Source organism: Desmodus rotundus, chromosome 6 (assembly GCF_022682495.2).
Source record: "Desmodus rotundus isolate HL8 chromosome 6, HLdesRot8A.1, whole genome shotgun sequence".
NCBI lineage: Eukaryota > Metazoa > Chordata > Mammalia > Chiroptera > Phyllostomidae > Desmodus > Desmodus rotundus.
The window spans coordinates 75,683,012-75,705,462 of NC_071392.1; the positions used below are offsets into that span (position 1 = coordinate 75,683,012).

Sequence of the window (22,451 nt, forward strand, 5' to 3'; positions counted from 1 at the left end):
CACCACACAGCATGTGTGCAGCTCTGCACCCCAGAGTCCAGCGTGGCTCCTGGCACGGCGAGATGCTCAACCATGCCTTTCCTGAATCTTACAGATGCTCAAAACGGACTTTTTGAACCGTACTGACGCTCAGGAAATGCCCCCTTTGGAACTATTTCTTGTCATCGCAGGCGCAAGAAATGTACGGCACGCTCGAGCAAACTGGAGGGGATTTGGGGGCCGCTCCACGGGGCTCGATGGAGAAAGTAATTATGTTTTCTTTATACTAAAGAATTATAAAAATAAAATAGAAAGTGATTAGAGAACATATTAAATACTGAATTTGCATGAAATTACCCAAATAAAATATTTTCAAATTTTAATGAGTAACTTGAGCTTACTTCCATGAACATAACTTTAAAAGTTTTTTAGATTTCATTTAATTTAATATAGCCACACATTATGAGTCCATACATCACCGACATAAAAATTATTAATGAGATATTTTACATTTTTGTTTTCTTACTAAGTCTGGCCTGTATTTTCGCTTTCAGTGTATCCCAAGTTGGGCCAGGCCCGATTCAAGTGCGCTGTGGCCACGTGGGGCCAGCGGGCCAGCGGCTGCCCGACCTCACAGCGCCGCCCTGCAGGGAGGTCAGCAAGGTCAGCACCAGCAGGACTCTCTCCAACATTCCTTTTAATGTGCTTGCAATGGAGATAAATAGTGGCCAACGAAGATTTTAAAGTAATAATCTCTTCAAGTTCTTGGTAATCATCAGCGAGAAATTTTGCCCAAGTAGGAGATTAAAAAAAATGTAAAAGCATTTTTACCATTCTTCAAACTTTTATAGCAGTTGAAATTATCTTTAAAGAGTTTTAACACCTCCTATGGAAATGTCTTGTGGTAAGGCAAAGGGTTTCAAACCCATCAAACTTTTCTGTACGGGCTACTTCCAGACAATGCTGAAGGTCTGGGTAGCAGATGAGCACCCGTGTCAGAGCCGTCCCCACGCCACAGCTTGGACGCCACTCGAAGGGCACGGGGGCGGCAGAAGGACAGAGCCCAGCCTGGGTGAGGACAGCTTTGGGACCCAGCCTGGAGCTGCCTCTGCAGCGGCAGCAGTTGCCTCCCCGCCCTCCACCCTCCATGGCCTCAGCCAGGTGCAAGGCTCCAGGGACGCCATCACAGCTCAGGGGCCCCTTCTCCAACTCAGGTGCACAGCCAGTTTGTAGCAGACGCTGATGTAGCTGTCATCAGGGTGGAACATTTTCTGATGGGGCTTCCAGGGACAGATGTCACTCATTTTTCTCACTCCCTCTCATACCACCCTTCCCCACCCCACCCTACGAGGACACTCTCTGAGGAGCCCAGCTGCCACAGCGCAGGGCTGGAAGTGACCACCCAGAGGGCTTGCCACGCCAGGCCCTCTATTGTCCCCATGCACTGAGGCTGCCAGTGACACAGAGCACCCCAGTGCCTGCCACTTTGTGTCCCGGGGGTCTTGGTTAGTCACCTAACCTACATGCACTTTAGTTGGTTCTCTCTCCCCCTCTCCCCGGCTTTGTTGAGATAGTATTCACACACCATAAAATCCATCCATTTCAAGTATACAGTTTAGTGGGTCTCAGTATATTTTCGAAGCAGTACAAAGACTTCTGTTTCTTGTCTGTCAAACAGGATCATCATGCATAACCTCAGCAGACTGCGGTGAGAAAGAAACGGGGCGATGAATGCAGAGTGCTGGGTACATCGCCTGGCACGTGAACTCTCAGTAAGTGGTGATTGTTGTTTTGACGACATTGGTGACGAGGATGAGGGGTGGAGAGGGAGCCGCCGGGGACTCATGCCACCAGGGACCCTGAGCAGGGGGCGCGGCCTGGGAATTTGCCGCGCAGCTCTGTGGAATCCGGGCAAGCCCAGCCCTTCCTGGTCTTCCCACACTGGACATGAAGCCACAGCCTTCCGCTAGGTGTGCGCAGCCACATCGCTGTCAGAACGTGACGAGACGTGACAGGTGCTCAACAGCTGCACCCGCTGCAGCGCAGTGTAAAGCAGGAAGTGGCCAGGAATGCCATTTCTTACAAAACCCAAAGGCACGGGAAATTCGAGTCGGCCAAATTCAATTCAGTCCAGTCCAAAAAACAGTCACTTCCTTGACTTAAATGTGATCAACTGCTACCTGGTCTCTTTTGGCTAGGGCTTTATTTCCGCCCCCCAGAAAAGTTTTACTCTTAAGGCTATTATAATAAAAATGTCTATTGTTAATGACTTAGTATAATCCCCTCTCCAGAGGTCATCGGTATGAAAAATTTGGACTAGATAGTTTTAGCCTATACATACATTTTTAATATGTATATGTATTAAAAACAAAAATGGAGTAATGAGATAATGCTGTTTTGCAACTTGTTTTTTTTTCACTTAAGAATGTATTTGGACCCCAAGTCAGTAAACAAACTGACTGTTTTTGGTAACAACTGCATGGTATTCTTTGGTATAGATATACCATTATTTATTTGTTTATCAAATCCTCAATAGCTGGGCATTTAGATTGTCTCATAGTTTTAAAACAATTACTATTACTCAGCGGCTATTGCACGCCATCCACAACCCCCCTCTAGGAGGAAGAGGCTCATCCCCAGCTGTGGGAGGCTTGCCTGCTGGCCACACACAGCTCGGTCCCTGTCTGGACTTGTCCTTGGCCGAGTGGGCTGTCTGGCGCCCAGGGACTGACCAGGCAACGTGTGTGTGGAGAGGGGAGTACAGAGGCCTGGCCCCCTTGCCTCCGTGGTATAGCTCCAAAGGACCATTCTGGTGCCAGAACTTTCTAAGGCTCTTATAGCAACTGCATCAAAGCTTAAGCTCTCCCTTGGTCAGCCCTGCATCCCTTACTCCTTACCGAGGTTCTCCTCAAGAGCCTGTCCAGTAAACCTCTTGCACATAAGTCTGTCTCGGAGTCTGTTTTCTTCGGAAGCTGACCTCTGGTGATAGTGAATGTAAAAGCCTTTTTAAAAAATCTTTGTCTGAACGGTTGTTAATTAGAATTCCTCTTAGGAAAGGAAGTGTCATTTGAGGGGGAAACCTTGCTGGGTCTCGTGGGGACCGAGTGTGACCTGTGGGAGCAGGGTTAGCTGTGGGTGAGGGGGCTGTGTTGGTTCTGCTTGGAGCACAGGGAGGGGAAGCTGGCTTTGCTCCTGAACGGCGAGGAGGCCAGTGGAGAAGAGAGAAGAGTGGCAGGGGTAAGGGAAAGGCAAAGAGGCAGTGGGAGGCACGGACTGGTGAAAAGGGGCAAAGACACGTTAAGAGAGGGTCTGATATTGTGCGGCTTTGATGCCAAACTCTCTTGCCTCCCCCCGAAACCATCGGTAAACTCAGCTACACCAGTAGGAGCTCTGGGTGAGTGGTCTGTTTTGTGGAAGTCAAAGAAGGAGCCAAGTTTCCCCTCGAAGACACTTTGGGCCACTGAGAGCGCATAGAAGGACACAGTTGACCAGGACAGAGAGGAGGCTGTGTGCAGGAAGTGTGGCAGAGACACCCGGCACAGCCTCTGCTACAAGCAAGTGTGACTTCAGCGAGGGTGTCAGTGCAGGACTGCAGGTCCCGCCCCCCCGGGAATGGAAAACTGCTACTCCTGCCTCCTCCCTCCCTTTCGGAACCCGGGGCACGAAGATGCAGGTGCTCACGGTGGCAGGGCGAGCTGTTACAGTGAAGGCGGGGAAAAGAATGCCCCGTCTGGGCTGCCCTTACCGCCTGTCCCTGGGGAGAACAACTTCCACTCAGTTCACTCGAGTGACCCCCTCACCCAGTCCACACACCACGCTCACGACTGGCATTTTCCCGCGGCCTCAGGTTTCATGTGATGGTCACACTTGTGAGAAGTTTGTGTGACACTTTTTACCTCCCAATCTTCGCAGGCAGGATAACAGAGCAGGCAAGAGCGTGGATCCTGAAATGAGAGGCGCTGGGTGTCAGATCTGCTCTGGCTAAGCTGACAAGGCATCGGAGCCTCAGTCTCTGCACCTGTGAAATGGACCGCCCTTACAGGGCTGTTGAAGAAACTCAAGGAGGTGATGTATGCAGAGCATGCGTGGAGATGGCAAGCACTCGGTAAATACTGGTTATTATCATTATTTATCCTTTTTTAAAAAAAGATTTTATTTATTTATTTTTAGACAGAGGGAAAGGGAGGAAGAGAGAGGAAACATCAATGTGTGGTTGCCTCTCATGCAGCCCCTATTGGGGACCTGGTCCACAACCCAGGCATGTGCTCTGACTGGGAATCAAACCAATGATCCTTTGGTTCACAGGCTGGAGCTCAATCCACTGAGCCACACAAGCCAGAGCTACTTATCCTTTTTTGTCTGCATAAATGCCAGGGCTTGCACATTCCCTGTTGTTGGACGGTTTCTAGTTTCTGTCCATCATAAACAGTACTCTCCCACTAGGTGGGAACTGGCATATTGGATGATTCAATGCTTCATACACCTCGCCCTCTTTGATAATGACTGATAATAACCTCACTGCATGATTCTGAGAATTAAATGAGTTAATACATATACAGCGCTTACAGCGTACCTGCCGCGTGGTGTGCTTTATGAAAGTGTTTGATGGCATCATTACTGCCATTATTCTGCAAACCTTCATTTGTCCTCCTGGCCCGCCCTCTCCCTCCTCCACCCTCCCCACCGGATTGTAATGACATGCTGATGGTCTCTTTGCCCTTTGTCAAGTTCTTGTCATTTCTCCCAACTCCTGCAGGGGAAGACTCAGATTTGCATCCTCTAAAAATTCAGCTAATTCAGAACCTGAAATCAAGTGCAAGGAACCTCCCGCAGAGAATCTAAGACACCTCAGAGCTGCATGTTACCCCGCTGCAGACGTTCGCAGCTCCTCCCTGACATGACCTCCCAGAGCTGCCGAGCGCTGAGCAAAGTTAATTAATACACCTCGGGCATTTGCTCACTGCTCCGGGGCGGCGTGCCAAGCTGGCGGTGGGCAAAACCGTGAGCCTCTAAAGCAAGACCATAAACCCCTCCTAGAGCCGGCTCCTTCCATTTCATTTAGCATTTACCTTGTCACCCGAGACCACCCAATGGGGCAAGAAGCCATCGGCTTTGACAGCAGACAAACCTGAGTTCACACTGGCTCAGACACCTACTAGCTGCGTAGTTTGAACACGCTATTTAAATACTTGATCCTCTGCTTCCTCTTCTGAAAAATGGGGTCTGTACCTTCCACACAAGGTTCTTTTTCATTTAAATTGTGGTAAAATACACATAGCATAAAATTTACCACCTTAACCATTTTTATGCGAACAGTTCGAGTAGCATTCAACACACAGGGGTGTTTTTGAGGGTTAAAGGAAATAATGTACGTAACGCTTCTAGCACATAAACTGGAGCATAGTGAATATGCAAGGAATGTAAGGTCTCAAAAAAAAACCAGGAATGGAAGTTCTCTTCTCTCCTGACTTCTCCCACTAATCATGGTCCACGGCATTGTGAGGCTGAGAAAAAAATGCCTCCGTCGGTTTGGTTTTAAGTTCAAAACCTTCTCATCCCTTATCGCAGCCTCCAGCCTGCCCCAGCGTGGCTGCTGCTTATCACTGGGCAGAGTTGGTTCTCTGTGGAAACGCTGCCTGGTGTGAAGAGTCAGCGCAGCCGGCCAGACTCACAGTGTTTCCTGAGACCAGCTTCACACACCTGGTGACCTGACGGCCGTCATGGGGAGTGGGGTGCAGCCTTCCCCAGGCCTTTCCAAACAGCTGGACTAGGCCAATGGGTGCAGGAAGGAAGTCATCCCCTGTCATTGCAGGTAAAACTAGGACATGGGAGGTCACTCATTGGGTGTTTTGGTGGTTTTCGTTTCCTGCTTTGGTTTTCGGTTTTGTCAAAGCAATACGGCATGTGCTTGTTAAAAGACATTATACTAAAAGGCTTATACCAATAAGCAATGGCCTCCTTCCCCACTCCCTTGCCACCTAGGGAGGTCCTCTCTGGAGGTCAGCTCTGTTTTTAAAAACTTTTTATTTTGATTTTAGAGAGAGGGGAAGGGAAGGAGAAAGACAGGGAGAGAAACATCGATGTGAGAGAGAAACACCGACTGACGGCCTTCTGTGTGCACCGACTGGGGACCGAACCTGCAGCCCAGGCATGTGCCCTGGCCGAGCATCGAACTGGTGACCTTTTGGTTAGCAGGATGACGCCCAACCAACTGAGCCACGCCAGCCGGAGCTGCCAACTCTTCTAGCTGTTTCTTCTGGTATTTATCTCCACATTTCCAAATAATAGCCTTATTCTCATATTTCTTGGTTTACCAATTTTACATATCATCTATGAACTTGCTGTTATGCCAGGTGAGGATCAACAGTTTGCACAACCTCCATCCTGTTGTCATAACTTGGAGTTAAATCAATATGCAGTGTGCACTCTATTTTGATTATGAATCATTCAAGTCTTGGCCACGTTCTACAAAGTCCTGTGGCATCTGGCCCCTGGCTCCCTCTTCCCCTGCTCCTTCCTTCTTCATCGTTCCCCTCCAGACCAGGGGTCTCCCTGGTTCTTCAAACATGCAACCACATTAAGTGTCGTCCTACCATGGGGCCTTTGCACTTGCTCTTCCCATTGTCAGAATACATTCCTCCCCAACCTGTTTCTTTATTTCATTCTTGAAGCTGCTCAAATATCACCCGATCAGAGGAATCTTTCCAGACTATCCTGTTGAAAATAACACCCCTCGTTCATTTTCCAAGCTTTCCTTTTCTTCACAGACTTATCACACACAACCCCTGAGACTACATTATTTACTTTATATTTTTAATTTTTCCAAAAGATTTTATTTATATATTTTAGAGAGAGGAGAAGGGAGGGAGAAAGAGACGGTGAGAAACATTGATGTGCAAGAGAAACGTCGATTGATTGCTTCTCGCATACAAGGGGGCCTGGCCTGCGACCCCATATGCCCTGACCAGGAATCTAACTGGTAACCTTTCGGTTCGTGGGACGATACCCAACCCGCTGGACCACACCAGTCAGGGCAGACCATATACTTCCTGATTAAATGCTGACTATATTTTTTGAGAGAAGGGACTTTGGTTACCACTGTGTTTCCTGGGCCTAGGAACATGCCTGGAATGCAGAGGGCTGTCAGTAAACCTCCGGAGTGAATGGATGCCTATTGATTTACTGCGCTTTAATTCATTGTGTGTGTGATTCCCTCTCCTCTCCCCCAAGGTAATATTTAACTTGGTTTCTCATTTACCTTTTTTTTCTATAGAGCACACCCTCCAACAGCCTTCAATCCAATTTTTTCAGACAAATGAATCAGATAATTTGCTTTGTTTAAAATTTCCCTCTGTCTTAGTTGGATTGGGCTGCATATAATAGAATACCGCAGACTGAGCGGTTTATAAACAACAGAATTTTGTTTCTTATAGTTCTGCAGGCTGGAAGTCCAAGGTCAAGGTGCCAGTAGATTTGGTGTCTGGGAAAGGGTGGGGGAGCCCTCTGGGCTCTCCATTATCAGGGCCCTAATCCCATCCACGAGGACTCAACCTATTATCAGTCCTATGACCTAATCAGCTCCCAAAACCCCTGCCTCCTAATACCGTTGGAGGTTAGTTTTCAACATATGAATTTTGTGAGGGACACAGACATTTAGTTTACGGTGCCTTCTGAATGCAGAAGTAATGCAGAAATAGAGAAAAAACATCAATACTATCAGATAAAGGGGACTGGGCAATAGTTAGATCTGCGGCCATACACGTACTGCTGGGCCCCTCCCCCACACCAGACCTACAGCTTATAGCCTCGGGCTGCCCCTCCACAGGGGCAGAGCATGCTCTGGGGCTGACCACGTGGAGGCCGGGATTGTACCATCCAGAAGATCAGCCTCTCAAAAGGGACGCCAGGCTCCCACGCTGAGGTCCTCCAGCATCACCCATCCATAAGTGTCCCCTCCTCCCCTGGAGATGAGGGAGGGAGTGGAGTGGAAAGGAGGGCCAAAGTTACTCTTTGCAAGTCTTTAGGAAGGATGAAAGGTCCTATTTAGTGGCCCAGATCAGAGAGAGGGAAGAACAGAGGATGCTTCCTCTGCCTCTATTTGTTCCTTTTCATCTCCCTCCCCACCCCGCAGCCTGCATCGACCTCCTAGAATTCCATCCACTAATGCAGTCTGGAAGGGTGACTCTGTAGCCCTGCTGCCCTGTGATTTTTCCCTTATCACCACCCTGTGTGTTTCTCTTTGCTCTCCTGTGTTGGATCCCTGTTTCCTAGGCTGCGTTTTACTGGAACACAGCCTTCAGTCGGTTGCAAAGCCCAGGTGCTGGGTGCAGAAATCTTCAATATCTGGCGGACTGCAGTTGTCTTCATCCACCCTGATTAATATTTTGGCTGAGTATATAACCAGGTTGGAACTCTTCTTTCCTTATCATTTTGAAGGCTCTGCTTCATTGTGCTTTAGCTTGTAATGCTCCTCTTACAGGTTCGATGTCATTCTAATTCCTGATCTTTCTGTGTGATCTGCTTTTTCTCTCTGAAAAATTTTAGGAGCTACATTAGTTTTCTATTGCTGTTGTAAAAAAAAAAAATCCCCACAAACTAAGTGACTTAAATCAACACAAACTTATTTCCTTACAGTCCTGTAGATCAGACTTCCGACAGGGACCCGCTGGGCGAAGGACTAAGTGTGATGCATTCCTTCGTGGAGGCTCTAGAGCAGAACCCGTTCCCCTGCCGTTTCCTGCTCTGAGAAGCTGTCCACTCTCCTTGGTTCATGGCTCTCTTCCTTCACCTTCAAAGCCAGCAGCCTTGGGCCACGTTCTCATGCTTTATCTCTCTGGTTCTCCATTTTCGGCCTCTCTCTTCCACTTTCAAGGACCCTACAGTTTCTCATGCCCGTGTTTGTTCATGGTCTCTGCAGTCGTTGTTCTTGGGGAAGCTGAGGAAGTTCAACAACATATTGCCAAGTGAAGACAAGAATAGCGGCCCTTCCTTCTGTGTAGAAGCAGAGCGTTCAGGCACCTCTCCTTAGAATTCAGATGGTGACATATCTAGCTGAGGGCGAGTGCAAAGGATGATATGCCTCGGGTGCCCAAAGAGCAGGGTCAGCCCTCTTGTCTGCCCTTTTGTGCTGCTTTCCCCCTAAGCAAGGCCTGCTGCATACCTTCACCATTGCTCCTGAGCTCCTCGCTAACTTCTGGGCCCCCTTTCGCTCACAGTCTCCTGCTCACAGAGGAAACAGGGCCTGAGGACTTGCTTCTCTCCCCCTCGTGGAGCTCCCTACGAGCCCACATCCTCTTCCTCTCTACCTTCTCTTAAACGTGGAGGTGCTCCACCCCCTCCCAGCCCCATCCTACTCTTGTGCCTTCTCACATTTGGGTCCTTGCTCCATCAATTCCCCCCTCTTTTTCCTCCATAGCTTCAACCTCTCTTTCTAGTGGGTCCTTCCTGAAGCCTATAAATATGTTCAGATTTCCCTCATTCTAGCTTGATCTGAGCGCTCTCTCAGGTACACAGCCTCTCCATTATTCCTTGTTAGCCTTATTCTTAAAGGAATAGCCTGCTTTAGTTACGTCTCCTTTCCCACTTACCCTGCATGCTGCTACCCCTTTAATTCTGGCTTCCTTGCACGATCTCGTGTCAGCTTTCTCCTCGGTTGCTAGCTGCATGTCTCCAACTGGACGCATGCACAACTGGAATCTCAGTCTCAGTACGTCACGATCGAAACACATCAGTCTTCTTTTCAAACGGACCTTCTCTTCCTGTGTTCTTTATTTTTGTTAATGGAACGACAGTCACCAGCTCCATTTCAGCATCACCTTTGGACTTCGGATTGTTTTTGTTTAGCAATTTTAAGCTATTGCTTTCATTAAGTAATACATCCGAATGGTTCAAGATTCAAGGGTTTAATGATGAGCACGGAAGAGGGTCTCTCACCACTCATCCCCAGCCCCGCATTTCTCCTCTCAATGGGCCACTAAGTTTTGTGCCATAAGTTTTGCCATATGCCATAAGTTTTGTGTGTATTTCTTTAGGGATATACATATGATGTCTGTCTGGAAAAAGTCCAGCCATTGTTAATATAAGGAGAATGGTTTGCACAACAACAATGTAACCTGGCAGCCAAGGAGAGTGGACTGGAATGCGCATGTGTGAACAATGACTGACGGCTTCACTGTACTGGTCAGTGGGGGCGGTCGATGCTGTTCAGTGAGCATGTGTATTGTGTGGCCATCGCATTTAAAATGACTGAGTGAGTAGAGCAACGAATCTGCATCAGATTCTTCATTAAGCTTGAACATTCCTCCGCAGAAACTATTCAGATGATTCAGAGGCCATAGCTATGGGCAGCTGGTGACTGGCAGCTTCATCACGACAACACGCCCACTCACGCATCACGTCTCATGCAGAGTTTTTTGGCAAAGCGTCAAATCATCCAGGTGACTCAGCCCCCCTATTGCCCAGATTTGGTGCCCTGCAACTTCTGGCTTTTCCCCAAACTAATATCACCTTTGAAAAGGAAGAGATTTCAGATCATCGATGAGATTCCAGAAAATACAACAAGGCAGTTGATGGTAATTAGGAGAACTGTGTGAAGTCCCAAGCTGCCTATTTCCAAGGGGACCGGGGTGTCATTGTCCTATGTACAATGTTTCTTATATCTTCTTCAATAAATGTCTGTATTTTTCATACTTTACATGGCTAGATACCTTCTGGACAGACCTTATATATTTTGCATATATAAGCAAATATGTTTATTTACATATTTTTCCTTTTGAAGGTACAAATGACAACATACCATATCCACAGTTCTACCCCTTGGTTTTTGTGTACATGTCTTGTGCATCATTTCATCAAACTCTTCTTCATCTTTTGTTATAGCTGCATAGAGTTTAGCAGTATTTCCAGTTTCTCTCATCCCTTGTCTCTAACATCCAATCAGCTGCCAAATTATATTAATTGTATGTTATTTGTCCTACAGCCTCTCCATTCCAAGTGCCCATTTGTTTAGACTGTCACCTTTCGTAATGGAGTAACACAAGAGTCTCTCTCTGTCTGCCCCAACCTGAGCCCTTCCTTTGTTTCCTACTATTCTGTCCAATTAATCTTCTTCAGTACCACCCTGACTGCATCACTTCCCAGTTTCACAGTCACCACCGTTTTCTCCTGGCCTGCAGAACCCAGCTCCATGTGCCCTCCTTCTCTCTTCCTGTCCTCTCTTCCTTCCTGCGCTCAAGTCATACTCAAGGGTCTGATGGTCCTGGGGCAGTCCTTGTGAGGTCTCACGTGTGTTTTCTATGATATTAATTTACCTTGAGGTATATGACCTTCCTCTCTGTACAAACCCTCCCTGGCCTTAGGTTCAGCTCCAGAGCCTAACTTTTCAATGAAGTCCTCCCGACCCTCACTCGAAGCCAGGGCCAGTGGGGAGGTGAACATAGCAAGACACTGAAGGTGCAGAATTTCAGGAGGCACTTGCGCTCAGAGTTGTGCAAATATTTTCCACCATAGTTTGCACTCATGCCTGCCTGCTTTGCCTCAGCCTTCCCCACCTTCCTTCCACGCTGCTGGCTGTGCCTGGTCATCTTCCCGAAACACAAAACACACGGCTTCTCTCTTGCCACCTGCCATTCAATCTGTCTGAAACAAAAGACACCCTCTTTCCTCCTAAGCTGACTGTTCCTGTAGACAACAGTCAGTGACACAGTCAACGAGGCCACCATCTTTCATCATTGAGTTCTTAACACCTTGGAATTACCTCTGACCTTTGCCCTCCTACTCCCTAAATAGTTCATCAGTTACCAAGCACTGTTGAATTTTCTTTTATTTCCTTCACTGTTTTTTTTTTTTTTTTTTTTTTTTAGCTATCTCCAGCTTTATTCTGGTCTATTAGGGAGTTCAGCATCTTTCAAGGACTGATATTAAGTTGGTATTAAGAAGCTGTTTGGTTGGGGATCTGAAAATGCCTGAATGCCTTGGCCAGACGTTTCCCCTTCCCATGAGTTCCCCAAGGGAAATGTATGTACAGGGAACAAGGACACAGCCAAAAAAGAAAACTGTGTTATTCGCTGGGTATTTGGCGTCAAATCACAACGTAGAAGTCAGGAAAGATAGGCTGGCCTCTGGTTGTCTCTGTGGGTTCTCCCTCAGCAGTGCCCAGATATGAGTCTCAGCATCTCCCTCCCTAGCGGGACAAAAAGCAACTCTTAGCAGAGAAATTGGAGAGAAAGACAAATCCGCAGCCTCTTTGCCCAAAGGTTGGGGCTGCCCCCAAGTCTTCACGGGTGGGATATAGGCTCGGGGTCTGGCAGCCTCTTGAAAGGAAAAGAGAGGATGCTGGCTGGGCCCATCCGAGTGGGGCCAGCACTGCCCTATTACCACTCAGAAGATTGTGAAGATGGGAGGCCTGACCCCCTAGAAAGTGCAACTTACTCTATATTTTCCAATTTTAGCAAGCATTTTTTTCCTTGGTGGGGGTGGGGGTGGGGCGAGACGAAATTTCTCGCTCACCATCCTGGCTCCACCCCAAAGAGAGTGAAGAACGGGGAATCCTTGGGTGTAGTCTAGGGGCCAGCGGCTCATTTGGGTTCCTGGTGAATTTACACTATTTTGGTCTTGTTCGTGCTTTACTCAAAATTGTCAAAAGTTATCTTTTGTCTTCTGAGTTAAGAACCAATTTCTAGAGAGGCCGTTAGGATACTCTACAGCCTGGCTTCACCTACATTTTTTTAAAAGATTTTATTTATTTTTAGAGAGAAGGGAAGGGAGGGAGACAGACGGGGAGAGAAACATCAATGCGCAGGAGAAACATCAATAGGTTGCCTCTTGCGTGCCCCCAGCTGGGGACCTGGCCTACAACCCACGCTGGTGCCCTGACTGGGAATTGAACCAGTGACCTTTTGGCCAGAGCTCAATCCACTGAGTCACACCAGCCAGGGACATTTATTTATTTTTAAATCCTTAGAATGATCTTGGGATTATGACAGACAGGGCAAGAACAAGAAAAGAATGCCAAAGGTAATCACCCAATAAAGAGATCATTTGGATCCAATCAAGAGGGGAAGGAACCTGGGTGGTTACCAGAACTTCCGCCACCACACAGTCTAATCTGCAGGTCCAGAAAGAACTAGGTAAGGGATCAGGGGAATCTAATCTGTGGGGCAGGCCTGCGGGGAATCCTGTTGATAAACCACTTAAAAGGACTGGGCGGGTTCACAGCGGGGACAGAGGACTCTCTCTGATACAAGCTGGCTAAAAGTCTCTGGCTACCAGACAACTTCAGCCTGCTGAGGCAAAGGTGTGCCCACAGTCTCTGCCTGAGGCAGCGACCTCAACAGTAAATGTCATTGAATCTTAAGAAGATTCAGAATTAAATATGAGAATGACGCAATCAATCAAATCCACAATATTCATGTATTTGTGTTAACTTTGTTGATATTCTGTGCAAATAGGTATTTTCAATGTTTGTAAACTTTAGAGAATTTATTATGTTAGAGAATTAGCCTTGTGATTCCAATGTAAAGTATAGAGTAATTAATTTTAGACTTGTAGTAGAGAATTTCACTAGTTTGCAAATAGCATTGAGAGAATCTGACATTCACTATATTTATGTGTTTACTATATTAGATTTTTAAGAGTTTTTAGATTAATAGCGATTTGCTAGATAGATGACTAAGAGCAAGTAACTTAAACTTTTGTGCCTCTGTTTTCTCACCTGTGAAATGAGTGTAGCAGCCCCTTTTTCATGAGGTCGTTGTGGAGGAATTACAGAGTTCACGCAAGAGTTTGCAATAGTGCCTGGCTTTTAGTGAATGTTCAGTAAGTCATGCAGTTATTATTTATGTAAAGAGGTTGTGTTTGTTAGTTCAGGTGTTTAAATACAGTACTTAAAAGGTAAAGTGAAAATATTATTATATACATGCTTTTTAAAATGTGTATGGAAACTTATTAACAGTGTTGCAAATGAGGGAGTTATTTAAAGGGAGCTCAGTGTATTCCAACTGAGTTGGAGGAGCATTAATCAGACTCCTGAAACAGGGCCCAGGTTTCCCACTGTATCCCCACCACCCAGGCATTTGGTATGTCGTAGTGAATCGAATTTGTGTTGAACTGAGAAGTCATGTAAAAGAAGATCCTAAGACATTACAACCAACACACATTGTTAACTGAGAGTGGGGGGCGACAGGAGGGGAGCAGCTTAGAGGGAAGGTGCCAGTGTTGGGCTTCCGCCCGTTGGAATTGCAGTTGCCCATGCGACATGAGCCCCTGATCACAATGTGCAGTGTCATACGTAGGGCAGACACTTGGGAAACAGTTGGGAGCAGGAGATATATATTACAAGGGATCATGAGCAAAGCTTGGGTTCAGGGAGAGGAGGGCCCTTTGAAAATGACTGATGCCCTGGCTGGTGTGGCTCAGTGGATTGAGTGCTCGCCTGTGAACCGAAAGGTCACTGGTTCAATTCCCAGTCAGAGCACATGCCTGTGTTGTGGGCCAGGTCACCAGTCAGGGGTGTATGAGAGGCCACTCTCTCTCTCTTTCTCCCTCTCTTCCCCTCTCCCTAAAAATAACGAAATAAAATCTTAAAAAAAAAAAAAAAAAGAAATGACTGTTAACATTTCCTTGATTTATAGATGGATGAGATCAGTGAATTAAGCTTAAAGAAAAATGGGGTTTAAAAGTTGTTACCTTGCCCTGGCTGATGGCTTGGTTGGTTGGAGTGTTGCCCTGTACACCATAAGGTTGCGGGTTTGATTTCTTGTCATGGCACATACCTGAGTTGTGGGTTCAATCCCCAGTAGGGCATGTACAGGAAGCAACCAATCAATGTTTCTCTCTCACACTGATGTTTCTTTCTATCTCTCTCTCCCTTTCTCTAACCATGGACACAGACCACGGTGTGGGGACTGACTATGGAAGTGGGGAGCAGGCTGGGCAGAGGGGGTCGAAGGGGGAAAAATAGGGTCAACTGTAACAGCATGAATAACAAAAAAATGGTTAGATGAGAAGAAAAATATACATGAATGAAATCTTAAAAAAACAACAAAATCAATAAAAACATATCCTCAAGTGAAGATTAAAAACAAGTTGTTACCTTAATAAATCAAGTGCCAATGTTTGATTTACTGAGGTAAAAATAAATTGTCTTTTCCATCCCTCTCCCCTCAAAGCATCCTCTGTCATTAAAAAAACTCATCTTGACATTTCCAACCCGTTACACACCGCTCCCTTATCCAAATCCCTTGTCTTGGCATTCCCCTCAATGTTCTCCATAATTTTGGGGAGGAGTCCCCAAGGATACACACATGTAGTCAGGGATAGTTTATTCGTTGTCATCATCATCATCATCATCATCATCATCAAAGAAGCCAACATCTATGAGGTCTGTGTTTTGTACCAAGCAATTTACATGATTAATGGGGAGAGCTAATAATACTCGGCATTTACTGTGTGCTTCCTGGTTGCCAGGCACTGTTCTGAGCCCTTTATGAGTATTATTTCTTTTAACGTCAGTGTCATGGGTGAAGAAACACAGGCTTAAGGGGTTAAGTGACTTGCCAAAGTCTCACAGGCAGGAAGTGTTTCGATGGGACATGGGACGATGGGACGAAGCTCCCCAGAGGAGGCCTGTGGCATCCGAAAGCATGGGGGTGCAGCTGCTGGGGCCGGTGCTGTCTGGAAATGCAGACCTTCTCGGGGACAGCGCATGATGTTCCCAAAGAGGCAAAACTCCCTTCAATCACTCACATGGTGCCAGGTTCCCATGAATCATTATGGGGTTGGGGCTGCACGCATTCCAAAGTAGAGATGGGGAGGCTGCTGCTCTTGGGTCCTGAAGAGTCCCTTGTGAAGTTGCCTCAGCGCATCTCTCTTTATCTCTGTCTCCCGTCAGGCACACAGGCCACACTAGAAGGTAAAGGCCTCCTGCAAGTCAGCTCCTGTTAGTTGTTGCTTAGAGGGTCTGTCTCACTAGTGGGCGAACCACCTGGGACAGGCCTGAACACTGGCTGCTCCAACTGAGATCGCTGTGCTGCTTTACTTACCTTACACGCCTGGGGGACACCCACCTCGACCTGTTGCTCAGTCTCCCCCGACGCTCCACCCACTTAAAGCGCCCATAAGAATCTTGACCACATTTCAAGGCCAAGTCAAGGTACATGTCTGTGAAATTTCTTACACTACATACATTATTTATTTGTTTATTTATTTACTTATTTAATCTTCACCCAAGGATATATCTTTATTCATTTGAGAGAGAGAGAGAGAAACATTGATTGGTTGCCTCCTGTACTCCCCCCAACCAGGGATTGAACCCGAAACCTAGGTATATGCCCTGAGGGGGAATGGAACCCACAACCTTTTGGTGTGTAGGACAACCTCCAACCAGCAGAGCCACCCGGCCAGGGCATGTTTCCTACATGACTTTAATTCTGATTACTTGAAACGTTTACAGTTGATATCGCGACTCATTTGGTTCTTAGCATACGCTGATTTTTTGTAGATAATCAGTCAATCAAATGACCGTGGGCTTATCGAAAGCAAAGCCAAGTTGGGAATCTCCAGCATCGCCCAGGCTGCTGAGCCCCCAGCCACTTCTCAAGGGTCTGTGCTTCTTTTTTCCTTGCCTTGGGCCCCAAGGTTAAATCATCTTAAGTCATCCCCTTTTTTCTTAATTCAGGTACTGCCTACTTCTTACCTTATGGAGTTTTCTTCCTGCATTATATTGTCTACAGTTTCTGACTCCCTTGTACTGAGGATGATCACTACAATTTTGTCAGAATCCAGTTCTTTAATCTATTAGGGTAGATTTTTCTTTTTTTCTGAGACTAATTCTAGAATCTTAGGTCATCCAGATTGAAGAGCCTTTTGGGCAAAGCAACTGGGGTTCTCAGGCTCATTTGTCTTAAGAAAGTAATTTGCATTTTTGAGGAGGGTAGGCCCAGCGGTCTTTCATTACATGTTTACTGAAGATCTGTGAGTCAGACATTGCAGGAGATGCTGGGACACAGTCATGAACAAGGCAAGTCTCTGCCCTCCTGCAGCTTCCAGATTGTGGAGCATGTATGGTCTGAGAACTGTGCAGAAAAAGTAAGGCAGTGCTTTCAAACTTTTTGCAACTACAATGCAGTAAGAAATGCATGTTATATCACAGTCCAGTGTAAACACATACACCTATGTACATATATAGTTTTTAGATTTTTAAATTTTTTATTTTTAGAGAGGGGAAGGGAGGAAGAGAAGGAGAGAAACATCAGTGTGTGGTTGCCTCTCGAGCGCCCTATTCTGGGGACCTGACCCCGCAACCCAGGCATGTGCCCTGACTGGGAATTGAACCAGTGACCCTTTGGTTTGCAGGTCGGTGCTCAACCCACTAAGCCACACCAGCCAGGGCGGTGTATACATTTTTATAGCTGAAATAAATGTTTCACAAAACAAGAGTCTTTCAAAGTTTGTTGTTCTCCGGTATTTTCTATTTCTTTTATGAAATGCTGGTCATGACTAAGTTAATTTTGTGCTTCGTCAGTAGATACTGACCTGCAATCTGAAGAACGCCGATAACGATTAAGAGCACAATTCGGAGTTCAGGCTGATGGCTTTCAAACTTGGCTCCGTGTCTTACCGTCTGGGTTTGGACAAGCAACCTCTACATGCCTTGTTTCTCCATGTGCAAAATGAGATAATAATAGCATTGTAGTACCTACCTCATGGGCTTCCCTTGAGAATTAAATGAGAAAGGAGATAATGTGTGAAAAGGACTTAAAATAGGGCATGACACATCACTGGAGCTCAATAAACATAAGTGGTGCAGGGTTTAAGGGGACTAAATGGGAATGGAAAAAATAAACAAAGATTATATATTAAAAAAAAATCGTAAGTGGTTAAGTACTGGGTGTGACGATGGAAGGGCCAAGCACTCATTCTGGGAAGAAAGGCGGAATGCTTCCTGGAGGAAATGGTATTAATGTTGAGAACTTAAGAAGCAGTAGGAATTATTCAGATGAAGATTTAAGCAAGAGAATAGAAAGAGTAGAGAGAGAAGAAAGTTTTATGCAGAAAGCAGCCCTTGCACAACTTATGAGGTGGGAGAACTTCCTGTCTTGTCTGATCTGAGAGCTTCTGAGTGCCACAGCAGTCAGTGGGAGAAGTCAGTGACAGGTGATGTCAGACATGGCAGCAGCGGGTGAGGTCACGAGGGGCCTTGAAGTCACCTCTAAGAATTTTCAACTTTAACTTATGGGTGATGGGATTTTGCTCAGCTTGTTAAGCAAGGAAATGACATGATTTACTTTTTAAAAAAACAATCAAGCTAGCCAATTCCTGTGGCAGGGAGACCATGAAGAGTTTTCTGGGGTTTTTTGTGTGTTTTTGCAGTATCTTGATGAGACATGAGAGTCGCCTGAACCAAGTTAAGAAATGACAAGAAAGGATAGTTTTAAAGACCTAATTGAATATGGGGACCTGAAGGAGAGAGGAGGGAGTAAAGGCTAATTCCTAGGTTTCTGACATTTCAACACCTGGGTGGTCGGTGGGGACACTCAAGTCACTTTCTTAGAAATTGCTGAATAAAAAAGACATTCCGTCTTTGGAGAGGTTGGATTTTGAGGTAAATGGAATTTTGGTGAAAATTATAAAGTTTCCTAATTTGGTTGAGCTGCTGACACTCTTTGGGATATTTAGTAACTGCCTAGGCACTGATTCTTAAGCTACGGTGTGCATGAGAATCATCACCAGAAGGTGAGTCTGGGAATGGAATAGAGGGGGGGCTAATAACGAAGGTTCCTGGGCTAAGAAGCCAAGATTCTGGAGACGCCAACTGGGGCCCAGGATTTAAATGCACAGCCCGAGTAATTTTATTCAGGTAGTTTCCCGATCACACTTTTAAAAACAAAGGCCAACAAAAACTACTCCTCAGATGTTTCTAAAATTAGATTATTTATTTATTTATTTATTTTTTGCTATCCACCGTTCCGTACTTCTCGGGCACCTGCTTGCGGGGGGCGGGGGGGTCCCTCCATTCTACATGTAAGCTCCTTAAGAGCGAGGGCTTCACCTTCCACCAGCGCACCCTGAAAAATAGCTGGCACGGCAAGTGTCTTCTAGAAATGTTCGCCGAACGAATGAATGAGCGAATAAATTAATACATTGCCTTGCACAAAAAAGTCTTTTGCTTTTAAACACCTGGGAAGAGTTTGAAATAAGGTAGTAAGGGGTCATCCCAAAGAAAGGTTGAGGACGCGCCTGGCAAGGCGGCGCTGACGAAAATGCGGGGGCACTCCTTTCCGATGGTCTGTGTACGTTCAGGGGTCCTAACTCCCGGGGCTGGAGGGCGAGAAATGTTACTATTTTTCCAGATTAGCGACCATCTTGGGATGCCCGCGCCCCTTCCACGGGGCGCCCGCGTTTGGCTAATCCCGTTGCTTGCGCGGCTTCGGCCCCATCCAAACCTTTGAAGCGCCAAGGGAACGCGAGGCGGCCGCGGGGGGCTGCAGTAACCCTCCGCTCGGAACCCTCCGGGATCCCCGCCGAGGCAGCGCCGACCTCCCCATCATGGCGGCCGCCGGGCGGGGAAGCCGAACTCGTGCGTCGCGTGCGTGCCCCCCCTCCCTCCCCTCCCCCTCGGCGGCGGCAGAGGCGGCAGCGCTCGCCATTGCCGCTGGTGGCAGGAGGCTGCGAGGAGCCGGCGCGGTCGCAGTCTCCACGGCGCAGGCCCACGGTAGCGCAGCCGCTCTGAGGTGAGTGCCCTACCGCGCAATCTCCAGCTATTTCAGCCCCGGCGCAGCCGCAACACGCCGCCCGCCCGCCGGCCGGCCGGCCCGCCCCGCAGCCGGCACCCTGCCGCCCCCGGCTCCGGGCCTGGGCCCCCGCCGGATCCGGCCCGCCTCGGGCGGGGGGCCCCGGCCCGGCCCAGTCAAACCGCCACTCCGAGGATGCGCAGGCCGCACTAGGCCCCAGGCGTCCTGGCGGGCTCGGGAGGGAGGCGCTGCCCTCTCGAGAGCCCTAGGGTTCCGGCCTCCCTTGCCGCCTAAGGCTCTCGGGGCCGCGGCCTCCTCACCATGGTGGAACCCGGGACCCGGGGCCCGGGCCCCGGCCTTCCCGCAGGCTCGGGAGCCGGAGGCGCCGGAGAGCGCGCCGGCCCGGGAGCAGGAGGTGGGCGGGCTGCGCGGGACCGGAGCCGCGGCTCCCCGCTCGCCCCCTCGGCCCTTCCTGGGTCTGGGCCGCGGGCGGCGCGGCGGGCTGGGCCGAGTCCGGCGCGGGAGCCGCTGTCTCCTGCGGGAGAGGAGGCTGGCTCTTTGGGCGACCTCCGATGCTTCCCTCCCGCCGGGGTGGCGTAGGCTTGTTACCCAGGTAGACTGGGGGACGCCGGAATATGGCGCGCTGCCCACCTTCTAGCAAGTTAGGAGGCGGCCGGGGCGGCAGCGGCGGCAGTTCGAGGAGGAGGGCGCAAAGTCCTTTTGTACGCAGAAATAAGGAGCGACATTGTGTTTTCTTCCATGGCTGAGATGCTGCCGCTGGAGGAGCCTGGGTTCTTCTTGTGCCTGGGATGGTGGTCCCCTGGGTGTGGGAGAGGGGGAGTGGCGCGACCCTCGGGAGGAACCGAACCTTTGCCACTGGAAAGACGGGGGCTCTGGATGGTCTTGGGCATGGTTATTATACCACATCCCCAGACTTTCGGGGACTCAAGGGTTTGTCCCTGCATGTTACCCACTTCACTGTGCAGTGATGTCCATCGTTTCTCTCACCTGTTGTGCGCCGTTGCAGGTCCCAAAGTTCCTACGGTGCATCTATCTGACTGTGCTTATCAGAACTTGAAGTTTAAAAAAATCTTAATATTTTTAGGGCTTCCAGTGGTGTTCCAGCCAGTTGGAGGAGCTGTTGCTTGGTCTCCATCCCTTTAAAGCAGTAGAGTCGAATGTATTAATTGCTTACTTTAGAGCTGGTGTCAATGGTGCTGAAGTCTTTTCTGTGGTCAGGGCAAAATGCATATTTTCTTAGTGCGTAGAGACAATGTAGAGAAACTCTTAGAGCGAAAGGTAGCTGTGAGTGAACTTGTCATCACCTTTGTCCCAGGACATTATCTGCGGTCACGGTGATCCTTTTCCCATTCCATCTCTGCCCAACTTTTAAAAAAATTTCTTTTCCTTTGGCTGTGAACAGTAAATTATTGGGTGGTTTCTCGTTCAAGGGAAAAGGGAGGGAGGATCTCGGAGATGCTGGTTTTGTGTGTGTGTATGTTATTCAGTAGTGACCTGACTCCCTAGAATTGTGTTTGAAAGTTCTTGACATGTTATCCCATAAGGTAGTGAAAATATAGCTGGTTCTGTCTGGCCATCTGTGTGTAATTTCCTTGTTTTACTGAGCGCAAAAGCAAACATAAAATATCACGTAATGTAGTGTACTTATTCTTAACTTGGGTCCTAAATTGTGTGCAGAATTTTTGTGTCAAGGGACTTTTTCTTTTTCTTTTTTTTTTTTTGCATCTGACAGCATCCTTATTTAGAGTCTTTTGATTACATCGCACCTGCCTTCCCCCACCCCCATCTCAAACTCAGTTCATGTGAGGGAAAACGACTGTTTGCTAGTAGTCAGTGGTCATATTCTCACTTAGGGAGAAAATATGTCTCTTATCCCCTAAGCCAGGAGTGTTCATGGAATAGTTTTCTTATCAGATTTTATGGAAATTTAACTGCTGGATTTAGGGAAGTAACTATAGGAGTAGATAGGTGCCTTGTTCAGATATAGAAGGGATTAAAGGAGAAAGAATTTCAGGTTTCCCTCCCAATTCATGTATATTCCAAATGGAACCCAAAATTGGAGAGTTTTTACAATTTAATCACATTTAGGCATCCATCTCTAATTTTACTAGGGAGCTGAAAACCAACTTCTCATGATTTAAATACCTGAATTTGCATTGCCTGTAGGTTCCTCCAGACTCTTGGGTTGTCTTCAAAAAGTATTTTATGTGAAAGTCACAAGTGGGTGACCGTTTTAAGGGAAATTGCAGCTCCTTGGGGTCTGGGCCTAATTTTTTTATACCTCTTTTCTAATATGTAATAAGGCATTCAGTAAATGTTTTGGGGGGAATAATAATGATGAACAGTAATTATAGAAATTTAAAATATTTTTCACAAGTATTTGAAAAGGCTGGATGATATTTTGGTTTCTGGAAGGACTGTGAACTGTCAGCCTTTAGAAGCGCTCGCCCTCCAGTATTGCATAGGTTCGACATCTCTTGTGTCTTTAGGTAAGCCCGCTGTTCCTGCAGCTCAGTTACATTGTGAACAGTTGGAGGGTAGAGGGGGAGCCCTGTGAGCTGTTGTGAGCGGCAGAAGTGTCTACTCTCTTGTGAAGCATTTCCATGAACTTACTCTGTCTGGGGCTGGGAATGTGGTATTTGACTTTGTTTGTGTGTGACAGTGTGGTGCTTGTATATTAATACATATATAAACAATATTTGGGAAAATCAGCTTTACAAA

The 22,451-nt window shown here is 47.4% G+C and overlaps 1 protein-coding gene and 1 long non-coding RNA gene across 5 annotated transcripts in view; both read left to right on the forward strand.

Moving 5' to 3' along the window:
- The first annotated feature begins 5,635 nt into the window (after positions 1-5,635).
- Positions 5,636-10,747, forward strand: LOC123479183 (uncharacterized). Its single transcript, XR_006654709.3, has 3 exons — positions 5,636-5,791; positions 6,018-6,238; positions 10,288-10,747. It is a non-coding gene; the product is annotated as an uncharacterized lncRNA (long non-coding RNA).
- An 8,849-nt stretch (positions 10,748-19,596) lies between these two features.
- NRF1 (nuclear respiratory factor 1) overlaps positions 19,597-22,451 on the forward strand; it is a 121,644-nt gene continuing 118,789 nt past the window's right edge. For 3 of the 4 annotated variants that reach the window (XM_053925963.1, XM_045191086.3, XM_045191085.3), the window contains exon 1: positions 19,597-19,709. The gene's annotated coding sequence lies outside the window, so the exon portion shown is untranslated. The remainder of the gene's footprint in view (positions 19,710-22,451) is intronic. The other variant, XM_053925964.1, reaches the window with a different exon arrangement.